The 22,074-nt window shown below is 38.5% G+C and overlaps 1 protein-coding gene across 5 annotated transcripts in view; it reads left to right on the top strand.

Annotated features, from left to right (window-relative positions):
* Window positions 1-22,074, top strand: part of LOC119648654 (2-oxoglutarate dehydrogenase, mitochondrial) — a 79,132-nt gene that overhangs the window by 7,331 nt on the left and 49,727 nt on the right. Inside the window, exon 1 of one of the 5 annotated variants that reach the window (XM_038050427.1) lies at window positions 17,950-18,509. The exons of the other annotated variants lie outside the window; for them this stretch is intronic. The gene's annotated coding sequence lies outside the window, so the exon portion shown is untranslated. Of the gene's footprint in view, window positions 1-17,949; window positions 18,510-22,074 lie in introns of those variants that run through there. 5 annotated transcript variants of the gene reach the window in all.

The following is a 22,074-nucleotide window of genomic DNA, read 5'->3' as shown; positions in this document are numbered from 1 at the left end:
ATTTTCCCGCTGCTCGCATATTACTTGGGGACTTCCAGCGCAGAGAGTTTTTCACCTCGAGCATTTACAGAGGTGATTCCTATCCGGGCCTTGCGGCACTTCGACCTCTTCTGTGAGACAGTCAAGATTTCGGATTTCTAGAGAGCACATAAACTCTAGACAAGAAAGGAGAACCTTCTCCCCCAGTAACTCCTCCATCGCTTTGCAGAACGTACTCTTGCTCTCGTCGTCTTCAGACCTAGTTCGACCAGTCCCTTCCCCCCCTTACTTACTCGTTACTCACAAAGTGAATGAAGTCCTGCATCTAGCAAGCGAGGATTATGCTCAGTTGGGCCGCGATAAAATTCAATGTTTTTTGTCCTAGGAAAAATGGCTGATCTTACTTCCTCGCCGATTTCGAAACGGCGAGTTCTCTCGCTAGGCGATCATGGACTAACACCTTTTGTTAACTGCCATTAAGAAGTAAAGTTAGAATAGGCAAGTTATCTGCAATTGTCCACATTTTTATATAATTTATAGCTACACTGTGTTATGCCGAGTTCCATTAAGTATTAATTTCCCTCGTCCCCCAAAAACAATCATTCCTTATCTAAATAATCGCCAATAAATGCAGAATGAAATAGACGTATGCAAGCAATTTCTTTTAATAAAATGATAACCGCGTGATTTAGTGAGTTTTTAAGTTCCGTATTCAATTTTCATGTAAAAAAGTAACTTAAATTAGTTTTCCGATTTTATTTAAAATCTCAACTTCTTACAACATAATCTAATCAGCGAATTCAAGCCCCTTGTTGATTCCATCCACCCACCTGACATGTATCAAAATAAATTGATACGGTAATCACTAAACTGCAATGTCAGGTTGCACAGCGACAAGGAACACAATGCCAAGGTCATGATAAAGCGATTTTCGACACACTTAATTTACGACTAGATTGGAATCTATTCGACCCACCTGGTAGCTGTATCTATGCAATACTTCAATATAGTATATGATTCAAAGTCTCATGCCTAATTTATATCTTGATAATTGGCTAACGAATTACGCTACCTACATATTAACATAAGCTTGCGAAGCGTTATAGATGCTTAATTACGAACGAAAATTCAAGAAAAAACCTTGGCGAAGATCAACTGCTGTCGTTCCTATTTTCCGCTCTGACAATGAGAGAAATTGTGACCGTGGTAGCCGCGTGGAAAATCTAGAAAATACAATAACATTTATGACTGTGACCCCAGATGCAAATGGAATAGGTGTTTCGTAAGACTAGGCCGGTTAAGGAAGTGTTACGGGTAATCAATGTGGCACTGCTGACGAACGAACAGGGAAAACGTGAACGGAAATAACAGAATTCACTGAAGTTCAGGCGACTGGTTGGCCGTGAAGGCAGAAACCGTTCTATGCACAAAATATATGCAACTTATTGAAGGCCTTTAACATTTGAGTTAACGTTTCAGGTTTCTTTAAGACGATAATACGATTTACATGCTATACAAGTAAGTTCTGAGAGATGTTTTGTTGTTTTAGAAAATAAGCCAGGAAAAGCTTTCTCTGAATATCCATAATGGTTGAGTGGCCACCGAATGAGAAATTAATAATGATGACATTTTGATTTGGTTCCATACTGCGATGATTTGTCGTATCACACGCATGCGGCACAATACTAGTAACAATGTGACGTTCTTTTATCTTATCTAATCAATTACACGTTTGAGTGGATTCAATAATTAAGTCATTTTGTGAAATAATCTACTTATTTTTTTTCAAATGCATGTGCCTCGATGAAGCATGTAGAAACCGAAAATTTTCGAAAAATCGAGTGTCTTCGATTAATATAGTGATCCGTAACAGGCTCTCTACCTTCCAAATATTATTAACATACTGTCAACAATATAACCGGACGATTTGTATATAATCTGCAATATATCCGTACTTCTTAAACTATCGAGACCCGGTGGGCCGGTCAGCTAACCGGTATGGGTGATGAGAAAGAAACAAAGTCTTAATTGGCAATATCGTAGGTAGGAAAAGAAGATATGGCAGATCGTTCTTCGGATAGGAAGGATGATGTAGGCCAGGCAGCTGTTAGGGTGGTCGAATTGATGGACCTTGGTGCAAAGCTTCAAAGAATCTTGTATTTGCCTCTTGATGGTTGGGTTATCTGTTATAGATGAATAGTACTCGAAGGTTCTACTAGTGCACCTGGTCTCAGTATATATGTCTCCTGTTCACTTCTTTGTAAAGCGTAGGACATCCACACAGTATATTTCATTTTTGTCTAATCTGCTTTTCAATTAGACTGCGTCATTTTCATTATTATCACACATCATTGCTATGCAAGTGACAAACCTACAATAACGTAACGGCACAAAGATAAACACAAACATTCATGACGGAGTGAGATTCGAAGCTGATGTTCAGCTAACTTGGCCATCGTATCGTCGCTCAAAAGTATGTTAGGAATAGGCGGAAGCAACGCAAGGCCTAAATTTGGTTCCACTCCATCTAGCACCATCATCTCTGGGTAGCAATGACATGTTATCCTTCCTTGTAGCTATATAATAAATGTTAAAGCTTTTGACATGCCGCCTAAAACTAAAAGTATAATGTCAACGCTATACTTATCATGAAGCAGCATTTCACAATGAAGTTTCATGGAGGCATCATAATTCAGAATCGCCTAATCACACTAACCAATATTGTATATGAGAAAGTATTTTCCAGAAAATCACAAGAAGATACTTTTCCGGCTACTTGGCTTTTGGGACGCTATTGTGGATGGTGCTCTTATGGCTGCACGATTTTGTAAAATAATAAAAAATTTAAACATATTCAAGTAACACATTGGCTTCGCTACAGCAATGACCACATTTCTAAAATATTGGGGGTCCAAAAGAACACCACGAAAAAATTGATTTTCTCAGGAGGAGAAAATGTGGAGGATAAAAAGAGAAACGAATAGAAAGATACAAACATTGACGGAAAATAAACCAGGAATGAACACGGGAACAGTGACGAAACCGTTGAACGCATCCAAGGGACTCTGTAAACAAGTGCCGAAAAAAACCAGCTTGCTTAGGAATTGCAGAGTCCATTGTCCAGCATCCACTTGCTGTCGGATCGGACCAAATATGAGGTAACTTACTCCCACCCATTTTTTGGATCACGTACTCCCCTTTTTGGGCTTAACATCCAAGGTTCAAAAATTGACAACATGAATTTGCAAAGAACATCCGCGATCTCCAAAACCTTGGTTTCGTTGATGATATCACACTCATCCCACGCCCAATAGACAAAACATACCAGTAAAATATTCAGCGATGTGTGGCCTTCCTCGGGGCGAGGATCATGTAGAACACCTCTTCCATATCCGTCAAAGGAAATAGTTAGTTGGGAGAAATGCCCTTATCTGCATCTCATCTCTAATGATCCTTAAATCAAGAAACGGGAGTTCTCCATTGACCTCTACTTCCATTGTAAATCTAAAATTTCGATGTTCCTTATTCAGAACCTGTAGCATCCTCCTCCAGTTTGTATGCATGTATTCCCCCACAGGTTTCATGAGTGCCCCTGTTTGTCTTTTCCACGTCAAAGATGTGGGATTTTTACTCAGTAGCCACTCTTCCAAAAACAAAAGCGCCCCCTTCACTTTGATGCTGGGAAACCACGTCGAATGACACTAGTCGTTCATCCCGGGTCGTAAATTCCACATCTTTCAGTTTCCTGGTGAGGTCCTCTCTATTCCTGATGGCTTTTCCAGCGGGTGGTCCCGCTAGTTCCTTAAACTGTTCAACAGCCATTTGGGAAATCGTGGATAGAAGCGACAAAATAAAAGTTGATGTATACTTTTCGGTGTTCAGGACAAATACTAGTGATCGGACATACGAAGAAAATGAAGACATATACGTTTATTCAAAAAAATATGCAGACTCTTTGAAAGGTGCAGCTCCAGATGGTTTCCGGGAAGAATCCCTTTGCAGGTGCTAGGTTTGTACAGATAATTTCTACTCGTAATAGAACTGGTTTCCATTTCCAAATATCTTTAGTTAACGGTTAGCTGCACGATTTTCAATACACTGCAATTTTTTGGTTTGTCGGATATTAAAATGAATGACATGAAGTAGCAAATATGTTTAACTTGAAAAATCTGTGACTGAAACATTTCTTATTCTGAACACGGTTTATGGTGACGTTCCTTCATAAAAAGCGTTCAGCATATTTCAAGTGGCATGAGCCCTTTAAGGACGGCCGACTGTCAATTGAATACGATGAGTGTTCTGGACGTCCTTCCATGATAATTGTTGATAAACGCGTGGTCAACTGGATCTTGTTACGATACTTCTCCCGGAGAATTAAAGACTTATCGTGTCCTGCTTGACGACAAAAACCCAAAAAGAGAACCGTGCCTATGTTTAAATTAAAATAATAAAAAAAAAGTAATTTTGCCTAAATATGGTATGTATTGCTTTTATTAGGTGGCATATTTTATTCCATTTATGACTTAAAAAATATATATCGCCAATGGTGGCTCAAATGTTGGCTTCAAGTTCATCAAGAGTCTTGGGTTTGTTGGCATCAATCTATGATTTAACATGACCCCATAGAAAATAGTCTAATAGTTTTAAATCCAACGACCATGGCAGCTAGCTGCGAGAGCCATTTCTCGAAATTAATAACACAACGAGCTTTACGCCCAATAATCCATTGTTAAGATCGCAATGGGATAAGTTACGATGTCTTATTAAAAATAAATATCGTCCGTGTCAATATCAAATTCCGATCAACATCGAACGATAATGCTCTCCATTCACAGTTATGGGAGGTCGTCCTTTATTTTTGAAGAATTATGGTCCGATGCTGCCATCACACCATAAGTTGCACCATGCAGTGAGTTTTTCCGGATGCAATGGAGGTTCATGAATCAATTGAGGATTTGACTAACACCAACAACTACAATTTTGCTTATTAACCAAAGCCATTCAATCAAAAGTGTGCCTCACACAAATGTTGATTTTTCGATGAAAATTTTGATCAGTTTCAATGACCCTTAAAGCCCCATCGGCGAAATCACGTCGTAAATAATGAAAATTTGGTGGCAATACCATCTTATATGGATGCTATCCGAGATCCAAGCCCACAATACACCGGGTAGTCATCGTAGACAGGTCCTCCTGCAAATGGCGTGGAATTCGCACATCCTTAGCAACTACATTCGCTTGAACAGCTGCAATATTTACGGAATTACATATACTACAATGTCGTTTTGGTCGCTTAGTTTAATGTAGAGTAAAGTTCTTTTCCAACTTATCAATTATACGGTGAGCTCAGAAGGAGCGGTGGTGAGCTCAGAAGGAACGGAATGACAGCCATATTTTGCATGAAATGCTCTCTGAGTATCAACAAAGTTCCTTGAATTTTGGTAGAATTTCCTAATGAGTAGGAAAAATAGTAAAATGGCAAACCTCACTGAACGCAGCTGATACCAGATCTCAAAAATCAGTCCATCAACATATCCACTAAGGACTGGTGAACTCTTTACATTAGATCGTTTAGAAAAAGATTGAAACAGAGGACTGATAACAGGGGATGAATTAGAGGTTTACGTTTATGATATTGAAACCAAGATCAAATCGTCTCAGCGACTGGGTGAAACGTCCCAAGACGCACGAAAGTAAGTTGAGTTCGATCCAATGAGATGTCAAAATAATGCTCAAAGATTCTTTTGATGCTAAGTGTATTATTCACTACACGCACCTTCCACAGTGAATAATATTTACTACAATGAAAATTTTACGGATGTCATCCGTGGAAAAACCAAAAATGTGGAGATTGGACCACTGTGACGGAAAACACCTTTACTTGCACTCTAGTCCATTCGGCCCTGAAAAATCGTTGATCTTGGTACTCGTGAATTTTTCTTACGGCCCAAACTGAACTGAACTGGAACATCTTACAAAAGACGCGTACCAGGACTTTTTGAGAACGATGAAACGATGGTTTTAGGACAATTGTGTACATTGAAGGGGCGGTTACTTTGAAAGGGACGAACATCTGGAACCTCTAAATGAAACACATTCTGACTTATGACGGCAGTTCGCCTATTTTTCGAACAGACTTAGATCAGAAGAAAGCAGACGAGGGGCTCATTTCTAAAGTCCGGAGCGCAGAATTTCCTGCAAACGTGTCAATGAGTCTTTGGGATAATGAACCAAAGCCAAGGACCAATGGTGCACGGACGTATTTGGGGATCTATGAGCCATTTATAACTAATCATAATAATCGGTGACACAATGGTATTTGAACCCTAAAACGTCGTAGAACACTTCATTTTGAGAATACGTTTGGAGGGAATGTGATCGACATTGCGCCCACTCGGGATTATTATCCTGATTGGACTCTTATATTCATTCGCTTCTGAATCGGCTGATATCCGACATTCAGCCCTTAATACAAATCCTTCTGAAAATATTAGTGAGAGTTTAGAAACTACAAATAATAAATTTGAAATCAACCGACACGCTGGCAACTGTTACTAGGCATTTTTGAGACTACATACGTAGACTAATTTTTTTATTAGTTAAAACCAGTTACATCGTTTAATAAGCACTAGACTTTGCACAGTTTGACTATGTGTTATATCACATTTCCATATTGCGTTAACTATTCCCATCATCGATGACTTTTTAATTGTCGATAAAACTTATAGCGAGACAACGTAAACTTAATTTTATATTTCCCCCAGCACGTTTTATTACGTAACAAAACGTATTCAATCCAAACCACAGACGCTAATTCATCATATGATTATTTTCGGTTGATTTTCGTAGTCGACGTTGTTAACTTGCAGAAATTATTTCAGTAAACAAAGATTGAATGCCAGATAGAATAATAACCTTGGAGAAGGAGATACAAAACATATTGTATGCAATTAAGATATGATTCGTTTGCTCGATCTTATCTGAATTAAGTTCAATATCTGCGATAAAATAATGTGGCAATTCTTTCACCTTCCATATAATTTCAACTTGATTTCAAGGAAATAAGCCCCATAAATTCATATTCAGATGTCGAAATTTCCCAACAAAGAATTGTTTTCTTACTCATGACTGAGAACGCTATCTGGCCTAGCGACTGAAATCTTTGCGGTTGAATAAAACTGGAACCGCAAAAAGTGACCAACTTACAGAAAATAGATTAGGTAACTTAATTTGTCTAATATTGACACCCAAAGAAGTATAATTTTCTAATTTCTTGCCAGTTTCTTAAATCGAGAATTAATTAGATTGTATCAGGAATATGGAAAGTCATAAAATTCTAACGTTCGAAAAATTCCTCTATCGCTCAATAATATCAGGCAACGCTTGAGATATTTTCCATTTTCACGTGTCATATACATGTGTATATACATATGTATCTTTCAGATAAAAAAATGGGCTTGTCGACAATTCAAGAATAGTATATCGATATTTGAACTGGTAAATTAAATTTACACTTTTTCTTACGCAATTCAATCGATATTTAATTTATGAGAAGATTTGAATAACATACAAACAAAGTACGTAAAAGGATGTTATGACAGATTATTTTTATTAGAGGAATTTGCAGGAGATTATGGTAGTGTCAATTGGTAATATGTATGCACATATTTCTTTATAGTAAAACGAATACACCCTGAAAACTGAAACTTTTCTCGGATTAAAATTATAAAAGTTCAGATAGCTCTCCCCCAAGGCTCTACTATAGATAATTAACGTTACTAGTTTAGATAAGACGTCCATATCAACTGGAACGCTTTGTCAGTAGATCAAATATTCACTCAGAAATTCTAGGAAAACAAAAATTACAAGTCGTCTTACAGGTTTCCTAGAGTTTCTGAGACTGTGCAATTTCATTTCAAGATTGCATCATTCTTATTTTGCTTGGGCTTTATTTCACTAATTGACTAAATTTTCTACGAACGGTTAAATACCACTTTAAAAACATGAATTCATTTATATTTTCTTGTAAATATGCCGTTTTCGGGCGTAAATACTATTTAATCAGGTTCTGGTTTACGCTTCCCAGACAGTTATGTATTAAGTGGAGCGCTAAAAGTAAATGACTAATAAATCAACGAACCAACGCTGCCATTGCTCTTTACTTTTCCACAATCAACAGTGATAAGGAATTATTATAATTTTTGAATCGTCCTCACTCAAATTATTGTTTCGGGTACCAGCCAAGCTTTTCTGCAAAACCCTAATGCACTGCCCGTCAGGCTGTCTATCAGAAGTAATTTATTCAGGAATAATCGCCTCTATCTGCACACCGTCACAGACCACTTCAAACTTGAACGGTTGGTTCTCCAGTTGTCGATAGACTATAGCATAGACTTCAACTAATTGAAACTGATCTAAATTTATTATTCTTTTTCTTATTGTTATACCTGGTACAGTCTGATTTGGCCATTAAAGTCCTCAAACAATAAAAAAAGTTAATACTTTTCCGGTAAAAAACAGTGTTTGATAAGAGAAAGTCAATCCCAAATTAGACGCATCGTTGGTATAAAATTGGTCACCGAAGTTTTCCGTTTTGATAATGAACGTACACTTGCAATGTCGAAAAAAAAACAACAGAGCGCGCCAACTTCGTATCAACAGATGTCCGATCTAAGCCTGTTTTAATAAGGGACTCCAGACATCCCGGCTTTCGATATCTCTAAAAGCTGTCTGGCGTCCTGGCTTACGGCACCGCTTCATCTGAGGCAGGGTCTACCACGTCTTTTTCTACCATAGATAGACTTTCCGGACTGGATCAGCCGGCCCACCGCAACCTATTGAGCCGAATTTTATCCACAACAAGACGGTTATGGTATGCCTTATGAATTTCATTTTCGCTATTTAGGCTACGGGAGGCGCATCGATTCATGATATCTTGCGCAAAACTACAGTCCAATTGAAAATATCACTGTTTGTGAAATATCATCCGCATATCGTGGAAATATGAAACTGATTCAATACAAACAATTAAAACCAGCGAAGTGCGGAAACAAAATTTGATGGTCGTGTGATTTGAAAATAAGCAAATTATGCACAAGATTACAAAAATGACAAAAGCATAAAAAAAACAAGGTGCAAACTTATTGATTCAGTTTACAAATACCCATAGTCGGAGCAGACAAAGAATAATTACTGATAACGTCTTGATAACATGCATTCGTTAGCGCTTACACTCCAAAAAACAATGTGTACCTATCGAAATGAGCAAGAGTCCCAACCGCCATGTTCTTCTTTTGATACTTCTCACTTGTTGAGCGAAATTGTAACAATGACGACATGACAGCATTCCGAAAACACTGGAATTGAGACACAGCATTCGTCATCGGATGCTTACTTTGTCCGAATAGTTTTTTAAGTCTCCAAAAGCAAAAACGAGATCGTTCAGCTTGAACTTGACATCAATATCGGGCGTGGCCACGATGAGTATTTCAATTTCTTTCTTCCTAGACACATTTTCTTCCCTTTACACTCTTCCTCCAATACATTTTCCTTCCTCTATGCATAATCTTCATCAAAAGTCTCGAAGGATGCTACTGTGTATTATCGTCCTATCTCACTACTCTCCTTTTGTTCTAAAGCCCTCGGGAGATACGTCAATGATTACTTGACCATCATAGCGGAAGACCCACATGGCTTTGTGAAATATCTATCTGTTGGCTTAATTCTGAGCTGGAGCTGTTTATGCTGATTTCTCTAAAGCTTTTGATTCTGTCAACTACAATATACTTCTCTTAAAATTCTCTCTGCCCCTCCGCCCAATTGTCATATGGCTCATCGCCATCATGTGTAAAGCAAAACCTTATAAAAGTCGGTCTGCTGCCTGTCCGTTTGTCTGTCTGTCATTCGCATTTTTCTCAAAAACGGTTAAGACTATTGATACCAAGTTTAGTGGGAAGGTTAGAACTGTGAACACCCACGCATACAGTGTGTTACATCGCTCTACGTGGAATTTAAGGGGGTCTCCATACATACAAAACGGGGGTGGACAATTTTTTTTCATCGAATTTAGTCATGTGGGATATCAAATGAAAGGTCTCGGTTAGTACTGTTCTAGGTACAATTCTGACATTTAATGTACAAGGGGGTGAGTGGAGGCTGAAAAATGGTAATTTTTTTTCATGAACCCTTTCTCAGAACCTACCCGACCGAAAAATCTGAAAAAAAAACACCGGTGCTTACGCTCCCCTATACCGATATCTGTTCAATAAAGTTAATAACCCCCTTAGGTTCATCCTGGAGTCATGAAATGCATTACTTTAGACTATAATATAAGGCATGATCTTACCAAGTTTGCTGCAAAAGGCATTATAACAAAGTTATAATAGGTCAAAGTTGTCGTTTCAGTGCAAATTCTAAGACTTGGAATGTCATTAGCACAGAAAAATGAATATTCTGATATAATATATGCATATACATTATGCGCTTGGTGCTGATGGGACACGGATGGCTAAGTGGTTAGAACACAAGGCTGTCATACGGAAGGTCGCGGTTCAAATCTCACTGGTGGCAATGGGGTTTGTATCGTGATTTGACGTCGGATACCAGTCGACTCAGCTGTGAATGAGTACCTGAGTCAAATTAGGGTAATAATCTCGGGCAAGCGCAATGCTGACCACATTGCCTCCTACTGTACTGTAGTGTACGGTTACGGTCTTGAATGACTTGCTCTAACACACTTCAAGGCTCTGATCCAATATGGATTGTTGCGCCAATGATTATTATTATTGCTGATGGGACAAATGTCCACTCACATGTTTTTATATAAGAAATACACAAAACCTTTCACACCTGAAGCATCCAGCTTCTGGTTTGTTTATTATTATATGTTGGTGTTCACTTTAAGGAGACGACTTTAAATTATTAGCCTTCGTTTCGCCTCCGCTAGATTGTGCTCTCTTGTAATTAAATTTAAATACACTGCTATGTTGGTGCTTGGTGAACAAGCAAATGCCACTTCGCTTCAATGCTGGGTGTAACCTTCAATAACAAGCTTTCCACTTCGTTGACATCATCAATCGCGTTTCCAAAACAAATGCCTATTTTTATCCTACGCATCATCTCCGATTTCATCTCAATCCTGCCTTCAAACCTTTCAACTTTCACGTTAGTAACATCCTGGAACATTGCTGTGTAATCTGGTCTCCCTTCCGCAACTGTGACTGCCTCGCTCTTTTGGCTTCTTTAAATAAAAACTTTCCCCGTATAAACTATACTTTCACCGCGCAGATATCTTTGAAATTTCTTGCCAGCAATTTTCACTTCCCGATCCCGAGCTTATGCGGAGCCTACAAGCTTCTCCTCCTCCGTCTCTTCTTGTTTTAAGCTTAGAATAAGCTACTTGCTTCGAAGAAGAGTACGTAATTGGAAGCTTATTTTTCTGAGTATTGTTCCTTAAAAAATTTAATAAACACAAAGATTTGTATAAAATTTTGACAATCATTTTTCGAATTCTTTTTTGAAAAAAAAACTGACTTCCCTTGTCTTAGGATGCGTTTGCTGAGTACAAGCAGAGTAGAATCCTTCAGGTAATTAAGATGCTGGGTTAGGTCAGAATAAGCTTTGAAAAGAGTCGTTTTCCAACATTTCTGTAATTGTCTTCTGCTTGTAAAATTTTATACAAATGGATATTTATATCGATGAAGAAATCACTTGACAGAAAGGTTTACGAGGTGTGGAGCTGTACCATATTTCGTAGTAGAGTCATGTGGCCTAACGAAAACAACAGTTACAACAATATTGTATTCTGAATTATTGCGTGCAGATACTTGGAAGCAAATTGTAATTTTTTGTTTTGACTTTTTCAGTCCTCATTGTGTATTATTTCACTAAACTCTCTTCAAGAATTGATATTTTAATCAATAGGTTTTGTTTATTCATCAATTATTCTACCTTTTCGTGGTTGATTTTCAGTTCTTGGAAATTTCTAATAAAAAAATGTATTCTCAATTTGGTTGAGAGCATTTATTGCAAAACAATATATGTTTCTGGTCAATAAAAATAAAAGTCATCAAAATGGTAGTAAAATCGTGTAAATAGTCAATTAATCGAGCCTGTTGTCTCCACTATCAATTGAAAATGATACTTGATCGCTTTTAGCACTTTCTAAACACTTATACAAACAAGCAAACAATAACATTCGAGCGTGCATCACTTAGCTGATTGGGTTGCACGATCCTAAGACCATATGATAAGAAAATATAAACTCCGTAGTAACCGCTCCCAAAATTTCATCGTCCAGCCCACTACTGTATCTTATCTGATTCAAGGCAACAAGAATTTTTATGAATTTCACTTCAAGAAAAAACTACTAAACAGGCATAAAGTCCAAAAATTGTACTCATAGAACGGTTCAGTTTCACCTTCGATAACTTCGTTTGACCCATTCTGGCCCCATACCAAATAGTGGCTCCCCTGATAAGGTAGTGGCCAGCTTGATTTTTACAAACAGCTTACTATCAAAAAAGCAGCTGATCTTTCTTAGCGACCAATCACTAATTTCGAGTGGACCAAACACACACCGCATATTTTTCGTCTCCAATGATAAGTGGATATGCTTAGTCATCTATCTTCGAAAGAGGTTTGTCCCGGGGAGTATTCGTAATTGGTTTGAACCAGTTAAATCATACATTTTCGCCAACTTAGCTATTTGATGATGAGAGTGTTAATATTTATTCAACCAACGAGTGAATTCATGGTGGTTCCATTCATCTTTTTTTTTTCTAATGGGATCATATGATGAGCTACTAACGAGAGCTGTGTATCGAGCGTAAATTAAAGTGTTGACAATTTTAAGAATACCTCCATTATTTGGTATTTGGTTTTTGCAGTCAATGGAAAATCTTCCACGAGGCACTAATGGGCGTTGAACTTCAAAATGACCAAAACTAAATCATGAAATTTCGGAATTTTTAATTTCGTATATTGAACTGCGATTTTGGCAATCCATATATAGACATGTATTAGTCGCATGATACGATTCTCATTGTGCTTCCCCAGGAATATGCATTCCAAAATAGACGCATTCTATATAAAGGCATATAAGGGTGGCAAGTGTATTTCCGCTGTGTTCGTAACTGTCAAATAAGTAGACAAATAGAGCAACCGTCGTTTCCTTTTTATGTTTTTTTTTAATCCGATATTCGGGAACCATTTATGCGCTTAGTGCTGGATGTGCTTATATGAGTCACTAGCTCGTCCTTGACCTAGGCGAGAATAAGAATTGTTATTGTTTCAATTCCTTAATAACTTAATGACTTTCTTGGTGACCACTACTGTATACGCCGCACCAAAGCCTTCAAAAACTGAACTGAAACTTATGAATTGAGAACGAGGTTGCAACAACTGCAAACTGAACACTTCCCTTAAACTTTCTTGAATTCATTCCTTTATCTTTCTCTGCAATTCGGTCCATTCTGTTGTATCCAAATTGCTTTGACCAATGATAAGCTTATAAAAATGAATATGTATTATATTTTGTCGTGAAGTGACCTTTGAGTTGTTTTATGTAATTGTCTGTTTCATCGTATTCTTTGGCTTTGGGAGGCGTATAATTTTTCATAAATAGGTTCTAAAGCTTATCTTTGGCTCATCTTGCAATGCTTTATGCAAACCAAAGAGCACACCATGGGTAGTGTCATTTGTCAGTTTTTCTGGTGACAGTTAGTAGTAGTGGTACTGAGTCAACAAACGTGCGCGTACTTCATCGTCGAAGTTGTTATCGGTTGTGATTTTCGACCCAAGAGAGGAGAAATTATCAATAGCCTAAGCGGTTGCCGCTGCAAGACCATCAAATGTCTGTATCGCTTTTTGGTACGAGATGCAATGGAGTTGACCATGGCCTTTTAAAAAGCTTCATTTCCTTTTGAAAATAGATAACTACCTGTTAAACTAGATAATTCGTAGTTGTTGGGTTGTATCTTGAAACTACCACCAGCACTGGAATGGTTTGGAGGTTATATTTAGTTGCATGTGCTACTTCTGCGATTGTCTTGTTTAGCCGGGATATTTGTGAAAATCTAGATAGCGGTTCACGAGATTTAATATTCCGTTTTACGGTTTTAGTTGAGTGAAAATTTTTTACTTGAATCTCTTCCAGGAAGTTTTGATTACGTTTAAAGACTAACAAGCCATAGTGCCTTGAGAAGTCTATACCTGCAGGTTTTGAAACATACGCAACTTCGAATATCTAATTGAACTTTGTAATAGGAAATGATTTTCTCTTACGTTATAATGGCGAAAACGTTTGCAGCCGATAATGTCTAATTCATTGTTTCCAGAGGACCACGAAGCATTCGCTGAGGAAACATTCACAAAACGGGCTTACTTATCGCTGAGAAAGTGGAGCCTCGTCCGCCATGAAAAGATGCGGAACTAGAGGTGGCAATTGCTTGCCGCACCGGTGGAACCATCGATATTTTTTCACTTCGTCATAACTGGAACCAATATCGAGAAAGAAACTGTGTTGCTTAGCATTTTGGACTGTGTAATCATAATTGCGTCACTAATTCATCCGTGAAAGTAACGGACAGTTTTAAGTTTTGTGTAGCGACGGCATAGTCCAACGGGGTCAACATCTGAAGGGCAACAATACCGCGCAAAATGTTTTTTGCCACACAGGATCAGCCGACGGAAGGCAATCGTGTTAAAAGTTACGATCGTTTTGCTTCCTATATCCAGACTTCTGCCTTTTTTCATACTTCTTCATCTCTATGAAGTCCTTCCTTCCTTTTTAAAGTTTTGTGTAAACACAAAACCTTATTAAAATCGGTTTACCGTCTGTCTGTCTGTCCGTCTGTCTGTCTGTCTGTCCGTCACACGCATTTTTCTCGGAGACGGTTATAACGATTGACACCAAATTTGGCAGAAGGATGGGAACTGTGAACGCTCACGCATATAGTGAGTTACATCCTTTTACGACGAATTTAAGGGGGGGGTCCCCATACATGCAAAAGGGGGGTGTAATTTTTTTTTTCATGAAATATAGTCATGTGGGGTATCAAATTAAAGGTCTCGCTTAATACTTTTCGAAGCCAGTCTTAGTTTTGACTTTTGTTGAAAAGGTGGGGAGTGCGGGGGGTTGAAAATGGTCATTTTTTTAACGATCCCATTCACAGAAACTACCCAACCGAAAAAACTGAAAAAAATCAGAGGGCTGCCACTATATGGTCCCTAGGCTCCGAAATACCCTCCATACCGATAGCTGTTCAAATAAAGCTAATAATAGTACATTACTATAATTTTTAGTAATTGACAGGAAAACCCCCCTTAAGTTCACCCTAGAATCACAAAATTGCAACAATATAGGCTACAGCATAGAGCATGATCCTGCTAAATTTGGTGAAAATCGCACTATTACTAACAAAGTAATACTAGGTCAAAGCTGTCGCTTCTCTGCAAATTCGAGACTATGAATGTCAATATCACTTGAAAGTGGCTATTTTCACATAATATATGCATATTTTACGTGCTACATGCTAATGGGACAAATACACACTCAAATCTCTTTATAAAAGAAATATATAAAACCTTTCATACCTGAAGCGTCTAGCTTCCGGTTTCCCGACTTGTTCAATCTCTGATGGGGTCAATAATCAAACTGTCAAATTTGGAAAATACAGAACCCGTCATTCACGAAACGTCACTGCAGGAGGAGAAAGTCACCGTTTGGTCCGGAGTGTTCTCAAAATCTTTTCAAAGGAAGAGAAATCGTCTTCGGCATCCATAAATGTGTGAGCTTCTATTTTTAACAAGATGGCCAGCTTGTTACACCGCACCCGCTACGATGAAGTTCTAACGGCGCACGTCCCAGGAGACATGTCAAATAGCTACTGTAAAATCTGAAATGCTGACTAGTATGATGTAGAATCCTCAAGAAAGGCTGCTTTCTGTGCATTGAAGTGAGATGGTCATTTAATTGACATTGTATACAAAATTAATTTGTCGTTTTTCCTTCACTCAAAGCGAGCCGAATGTTGAGCTGTTCTTAATTAACTGCTTTTTATCCTTTTATCCCAAGACAAAATATGTCCGATTACCTAATAATAATGTAGTCTTCCTATCGTTTAGAACACCCTCTTGAATAAATGCACCGCTTAATTTTCTCCCAAATTTGTTTAACCCGTGGCCACTTTCCGCAATTACTATAACTCTCTTTACGCACCCAACGAATGTGCTCCAGCTCTTCCAAAACTCCCTTAGTCCAGCTGATCATCCACCATTCTACTTTCCTCAGTCGCTCCAGGTTCCGCTAATGTTGCTTTGGTTAACCACGACCTTGAAATAAAACGTCGGCGGTGACAATAACTGCCTCTATTTTTTCCAATTTGTATGCCCCGAACAGGCGTCATTACAACAACACAGTACTTTGGCATTCGCTTACATCTCGCCTCAGTAAGAAACAAACGATGGAAATACATGTAATAATATGCAGCATGAGCAATCCTATATGAAAGCAAATCCAGCCCTGAAATGCAAAATATATAAGCCAATGTTTGGTGTAAATTAAAAAAGTTCAATAATTCGAAATTTTGCTTAACCAGAAGCTGAAATATCGTGAGTTGTCAGTATCATATTAATGTAGAACCGTGCACCCAAAAATTCTTACTTAAAAACGCACAAAACATTTGATACGTTAAGCAAATGGGATCTGGTTTCCGATTTCATGGAGCGATGGCGTAGGCCAGGATGCCAGACAGCTTTTAAAGATATCGAATTGGTGGACCTTGACGCAAAACCGGGATTTCTGGAGTTCCTTATTAAGGCAGGCCTAACCGGATACCGGTTGTTTCGCCGTTGATGATGATGATGATGAAATGACCCTTTCAAATTAGTTCAATTGCTTTCTTCTAAGTGGGAAAATTGAAAAAAAAGCCAAGTAGCCCCTAGTACATTTCCACCAGCGGAATTTCGTGTTTAGATCCTATGATATGATGTTGAGATGAAAGAGATTTCGTACCCATGGGAAAGGGTGATTTTTTCCCCGAATACTCTGCGGGGTTTCAAATGAAAAGTATGGATTAGTGAGTGCAGAATTTCAGGCCAGTATATTTTCATATAAAATCTAGACCTCAACATGCAAAGTATGACTATATTTTATGAAATGCTGTTAATAGTTGCATCTTTTCTTACCCTGGTAATCATAAACAAAAAAAAACACATTTTTAACGTTCATTTTAAGAAACAGCGTACTATAAACCACAAAAGTGAAAAGCTTGGTGCGAATCTACTACTTTCTGTAATATTTATTATTAGAAAAATTTAAAACTTATACTGCCAATTTTAGTGCTGAGAATTGTTTTCTACGATAAATATGGCGTGTATATATTCTAGAAAATATATAAAAAAACTGAGACTCAGGCGGTGCCAAAAAATTATATTGTGGGTGATCATAAACATAAAAAAATTGGAATATATTAGTAGATAAAATCTCCCACTTATAACTTTTGGTTTCTTTCTTAACGGTCCCTGTTTTAGATACGAGAAAAACTATTCTTTCCGCAGTAGTTTCAATTGATAGGAATACAATAGGCGACAGTTCGAATTCGACCTATGTTTGGAAGCATTCGGCGCTTATGATATCAGTCCCAATGGGATTGTTGGAGTTATAGACATCTAGAATGCCCTCGAATTCAGATTGATCTGAGCTACTTTAGTCAGCATATACATGTACTCAAATTGTGGTAATCATGCAAGATTCCGTGTGAAATAGAGCGGGGATTAGGTTGTTTGAATATCTTTTTTTAAGGAAAGATAAATGCAAATTACTTCTTTTAAAACTTTAAAGTAAACGTTTACGAAATATGCGACTTACGTTACTCCAATACCCACATATCACACTGTAATCTCTACTGATGTGGCTAACTCTCAGCTAGCATGTACTGTACTCAATTCCACAGTGAAATGTATCTTTTAGTCGCTAGCTAAACTTCAAGCGCGATAGGTACCGTGTGCCCAAAGCTCGCACGACCGAAGGAATTTTCACCACCTCGAAATTCAGAGCAATGCCACACTTTGGCTAAATTTAACGCGTACTAAACAATCAAGTGACGGGGTCTCGGTTGTTCGGTGCTTTTTCCTTTCATTCGGGGGGCATTTGCCAATCCGGTTTGTCGCAGAGAATCTTGTCGCCGCGATAGTATTCTTTTCCCTCGGTTAAATTATTACTTCCCATACGTAACATAGTTAATGGTGCTAGATCATTTTATCTAAATACCCATAATCCTAGTGCTAGTGAATCTAGTTTTTAGTGGTTTTAAATCTCTCCTAGGAAAAAGCCCCTCGGTCTTTTCCATAGTGTCGTGATTATATAAGACACTTGATAGGATAAATAAAAAGTGAGAGGACTGTTTTTCAATAGAAATTAGGCAATTTGAAAAGGACTGTGTAACGCGGCTGTGATATAGTTTTGTAACGAATATTTCGAGAAATTTTACGCTACCTAGCAAAGGATTAGAAAGTTTTCAAAGAGGAAAGTAAGTACTCCACTGCTTAGTTGGTCAATCAGAAGTTATTGCGTCGATTTAAATTGGTTGTGTCGTCTGCCGAAAGAGACTTCTAGTTTTTTGGCAGGAGCCACAGTGTTACGTAACGTGTTCCGCTGAAAAATTTAAACATTCATTGAACCGGATGGAAAGATTATGCATTTCATGCTGTTTTTGCACGTCAATGAGTTTTTACCTGTGTAAAAATCAATAGTGTTTTTATCGATTTTTTTCTTGTTGCCAATCGGTTTGCAAATGTTTACTATGGAACAAAAGTTCGTAGAATTCTGTGGAATATACTGGTTTACCCTATAACCGGCGCCCTTCCTCCGTCCTTTCATATATGGGCGGAATATGCCTGGTAACGAATTTTGAAGGCCAAGGTTAACGAAGATGTGTAAATATGCTGACGGTTTCAGCGCAATCGCAATGAAACTTGAGAAATCTTCACCGAGTAGGTTCTCCGCCTACTCCAGATCTTATACAAGCTGAACATACCAGTATACATATATGTATTTACATATTGCAGACTAAATCACGTGTTTGCGTAGAGATAATATTAGCAGTAAAAATGAATGACTATTGATAATCTTGAATATTCGAGCCTTTAGCCGGTGCTTACGTAAAAAGTTTTAGGTATGACGTTAGAGATGGAATTATATTATAGATCTAGGTTCTAGAGATTATCTCTCTAGATACTATTGTCTGGAATTGCTCTGATGTCTGCATTGACAACGTCAACGTTCGTCCTTGGACAGTTGATACGGGTTTCCCCAAAATAGTTTCTATTCTTTGTTTATTTTATAGTTTTTATTGTTATTTGTCTGACTCGTGGAGATTCGGAAGGACACTTTGAAATGTTGGCTTGGCAGGCGCTAAATGTGAACGATAGGCATCTTCCTGAAAACCATAAAATATTACACAATACAATTACCAAGCAAAATTCATATGCCCCTTACATTTCTTTCAAGACAGTTTTCAGGGATGGGCTAAAAAAACTGGAGATAACCACCAAACTGAATTCAAATCTCGTGCGAGAGTGGAAGTGAGTGAAAGTAAATTTATTCAAATAAGCATGAGTGTTACTTTCAAATGAGCGTGTCATTTCGCACTGGTATGGAAAATTATGTTGATTTGGCCATGAAACCATTACTTTTGGAGGCTATTGCGTGGATTTATTTAGAAATTCGCATCGAATAAACACTGGAATGTTACTCCCATCGTCATTCAACTATCAAAAAACCGGCACGTTATTGACACTTCTAATTATATTTGCTCGGATATATGTGTGAAAATTATGAAATATTTTTTCTTTCAATCTTGAAGATAGGCATATGTATGCATATCTAATATATGTAGGTTCACTGACCATCTTAAAAATGAGGTAAAGATTAGATGGGGACTAATAAAAAAATAATTTTCTCGGAAAAGCAGAAGACGTTTTATTGATAAAATTTCAATGTTTCAGTTGCTGGTGGCATTGACTCTCCGATAATGACACTTATAATATCAGTATTCCATTGCACCCTATTATTTCCCAGTTTTCTTCCATTTTACTCAATTTAACGTCTTTACGGCCAATTCGAAAGAAATTGTGAGGATATTCAATTTAGCGTGGACAGTGGTCTGTTCTTAAAACTGACAAGTGGTTTTAGAATATATTTGATCTTCTTGGATATTGGGGTTTCTCTTGAAAAGGAGTCCTTTGGTAGCACTTTTTCTGTCTAGTTCTCAACTTCGCCCATTAATCAAAGTAATGCTGACCACATTGCACCCTAGTGTGTCTTTGCTGTCTAACATACATCTCAATTGGATGTTTCGTCTATAGATTTTTATTACTAATTTTAAAGTGGTATACACATATCATTTTATAATATGTGTTTGGTCGGTATTATCATCATCATCAACGGCGCAACAACCGGTATCCGGTCTAGGCCTGCCTTAATAAGGAACTCCAGACATCCCGGTTTTGCGCCGAGGTCCACCAATTCGATATCCCTAAAAGCTGTCTGGCGTCCTGGCCCACGCCATCCTTCCATCTTAGGCAGGGTCTGCCTCGTCTTCTTTTCCTACCATAGATATTGCCCTTATAGACTTTCCGGGTGGGATCATCTTCATCCATACGGATTAAGTGACCCGCCCACCGTAACCTATTGAGCCGGATTTTATCCACAACCGGACGGTCATGGTATCGCTCATAGATTTCGTCATTGTGTAGGCTACGGAATCGTCCATCCTCATGTAGGGGGCCAAAAATTCTTCGGAGGATTCTTCTCTCGAACGCGGCCAAGAGTTCGCAATTTTTCTTGCTAAGAACCCAAGTTTCCGAGGAATACATGAGGACTGGCAAGATCATAGTCTTGTACAGTAAGAGCTTTGACCCTATGGTGAGACGTTTCGAGCGGAACAGTCTTTGTAAGCTGAAGTAGGCTCTGTTGGCTGACAACAACCGTGCGCGGATTTCATCATCGTAGTTGTTATCGGTTGTGATTTTCGACCCTAGATAGGAGAAATTGTCAACGGTCTCAAAGTTGTATTCCCCTATCCTTATTCTTGTTCGTGCTTGTGTTTGACCAGTGCGGTTTGATGTTGTTGGTTGATTCGTCTTCGGTGCTGACGTTGCCACCATGTATTTTGTCTTGCCTTCATTGATGTGCAGCCCAAGATCTCGCGCCGCCTGCTCGATCTGGATGAAGGCAGTTTGAACGTCTCGGGTGGTTCTTCCCAGGATGTCGATATCGTCAGCATAGGCCACTAGTTGGGTGGACTTGAAGAGGATCGTACCTCTTGCATTCACCTCAGCATCACGGATCACTTTCTCGAGGGCCAGGTTAAAGAGGACGCATGATAGCGCATCCCCTTGTCGTAGACCGTTGTTGATGTCGAATGGTCTTGAGAGTGATCCTGCTGCTTTTATCTGGCCTCGCACATTGGTCAGGGTCAGCCTAGTCAGTCTTATTAATTTCGTCGGGATATCGAATTCTCTCATGGCCGTGTACAGTTTTACCCTGGCTATGCTATCATAGGCGGCTTTAAAGTCGATGAACAGATGGTGCAACTGTTGTCCATATTCCAACAGTTTTTCCATCGCTTGCCGCAGAGAGAAAATCTGATCTGTTGCTGATTTGCCCGGAGTGAAGCCTCTTTGGTATGGGCCAATGATGTTCTGTGCGTATGGGGCTATCCGGCCTAGCAAGATAGTGGAGAATATCTTATAGATGGTACTCAGCAACGTGATACCTCTATAATTGCTGCACTGTGTGATATCTCCCTTTTTATGTATGAGACAGATTATGCCTCGTTGCCAATCGTCAGGCATTGATTCGCTGTCCCATACCTTGAGCACAAGTTGATGAACCACTTGGTGTAACTGGTCGCCTCCATATTTAACCAATTCGGCTGTAATTCCATCGGCTCCTGGCGACTTATGATTTTTTAGCCGATGAATTGGACGAACTGTTTCTCCTAAACTTGGTGGTGGCAGTATTTGTCCGTCGTCTTCAGTTGGCGGGACCTCCAACTCGCCGATGTTCTGGTTGTTCAGTAGCTCATCAAA

The sequence above is a fragment of the Hermetia illucens genome, chromosome 2, assembly GCF_905115235.1.
Source record: "Hermetia illucens chromosome 2, iHerIll2.2.curated.20191125, whole genome shotgun sequence".
In the NCBI taxonomy this organism is placed as follows: Eukaryota; Metazoa; Arthropoda; class Insecta; order Diptera; family Stratiomyidae; genus Hermetia; species Hermetia illucens.
Note: the sequence above shows the minus strand (reverse complement) of the source record. Positions and strands in the feature narration are given on the sequence as shown.